Source organism: Passer montanus, unplaced genomic scaffold (assembly GCF_014805655.1).
Source record: "Passer montanus isolate IOZ18808 unplaced genomic scaffold, ASM1480565v1 scaffold59, whole genome shotgun sequence".
Taxonomy (NCBI): domain Eukaryota; kingdom Metazoa; phylum Chordata; class Aves; order Passeriformes; family Passeridae; genus Passer; species Passer montanus.
Window position 1 is genome coordinate 4002556 of NW_024370926.1, and position 2037 is coordinate 4004592.

Genomic DNA, 2037 nt, shown 5'->3' on the forward strand with positions numbered 1-2037 from the left:
GAAATCGCGGCCGGGGTAAAGCGCGGCGCGGGTGGAGCGCGGCACTTTCCGCACTGGGGCGAGCGCCCGCAGATTCGGCACGGGGGCGCGCGCGGCCGGCAGGGGGCGCGCCGCGCCGCCAGTGCGCGCTCCCGCGCGCCCCCCCCACACCTCGCCGTGAGGGGAGCGGGGAAAGGAGGAATATGGCACCGGCCCGAGGGGACACCCCTGGGCAGAGAGAGTTTGTGTGTGGTGAAAAGTGCTACACGCTCCCGAGTGGTCTGCCCCGCTCGCCCAGGTGACGCATGTCACCCCAAAAGTGTGGCTGTCCTCGGGGATGGGGGCGCCCCGCTGTCCCTGAGCACGCCCCCAGCCCCACAGCAGGGTTTGTGTGTGGTGCGTGGGGTAGGGGGGTGCCTTCTCCCCTTCAGGTGACACATGACAGCCCCTAAAATGTCGCTGTGCCTGCGTGGGGGACACCCCACTGTCCCTGAGTATCCCCAGGCCCACACCAGGGCTCAGGCTGTGTCCCCCTGCAGTGTGCGTGAGGCAGGGTGGTTCCTGTCCCCACACAGGTGACATGTCACCCCCACAGAAGTGTGGCTGTCCTGAGCATCCCCACGGCCCCACACCAGGACAGCGACCATCTCCACCCTCTGTTCAGCGTCCCCTTGTCCCAGAGCCACATCCCGGCCGTGGGGCAGGGGACGAAGGGGGACGGCGGGGGGCTGAGGGCGCGGTGATGTTGTTTTTCCGATCAGCTGCAGTACTTGAGCTCCAAAGGCTTTGTAGCTTTTGGGCTCGGCGCTGTTTTGCTTTGCGCTGATCCAGGGCCGTGCCTGGCTGCCCGGGGCTCCGCAGGGTGGGCTCGGGGCCGCGGGCAGGAGGCCAAGCCCTGCTCTCCCCGCTCTGGGGGCTCTTCCCTGGGAGCCAGGCCAAGCAAGCCCTCAGCAGGCAGAGGATGCACTAAGTGGATTCTCAGATGGTGAACACAGGCTGTGTGCTCTCCACCTCCTTCTAGAACGCTTCTCTTCCTTCCACCCCTGCCCTTTTCTTCAAAGCCTATGACCATTTCAGACTGCTGGCCCTCTCTTCTACCTGATCAAAACTGGCCAGGAAGGACACAAATTTGCAGAAGAAAGTCTCACAGAAGACAGATATTTGCAGCCTAATGTCTAAGCAAAGAAAACATTGCATTTTGAGGGAAAATTGTTATCATTTTTAAAACCTGTTCTGTAACTTAAGAGATACAACAAAGTCAACAACAAAATAAAAATAACCTTTAAAAAAAACCCAAAGCCTAAATATTTCTGAGCAGCAAAACCCTGCAGTGGGCTTACAGGAGGTCATGACCTGAGCCAAACAACCACCACCACCTTGTTACAATTTCACAGAGGACTCTGCCCTGTGGGGATGATTCTGCCCTTTCAGCCCAGGGAAATCTCAATCCCTACACACCCAAAAGGGCTCTTTCATGAACATGATCCTCAGCTGTCAAACCCAGCTTGCTCCTGGAGATAAATGAACTAAAAGTCTTCTTTAAGTCCACTCTTCTTCACCAAAACCAATATCTAGCTTGAATTACTGAGAAGGACAAAGGTGCTGGAGGCCAAGCCCTGCTCTCCCCGCTCTGGGGGCTCTTCCCTGGGAGCCAGGCCAAGCAAGCCCCCGGCAGGCAGAGGAGCACGGTGCCACAGGAGAACTTCCCATCCTCGGGAGTTAAATCCTCCGTGGAAGAGAATCCAGACACTGGTTACATAAAACAAAATTTAAAGCAAATTTAAAATATATATATATATATTTCCCACACATGCTTTCCCCACTGCCCTCCTCCTCCTCACCCTCTCCCCTTCTCCCCCTCCCACTGTCAGAGCCGGGAGCATCGGCACTGATGCAATGTTGGCGTAATTGGAGTATTCAGGCTGCTATTTTGTACCTGTCTGTTTATTTGAGAGACAGCCTCAACCTCCTAATGAACGCGTCTGAATATTTATCTGCTGCTCCTGAATGGTGCATTTGTGTTTCAAATGCTTAACTGTTATTTTTATTTAGCTGCAA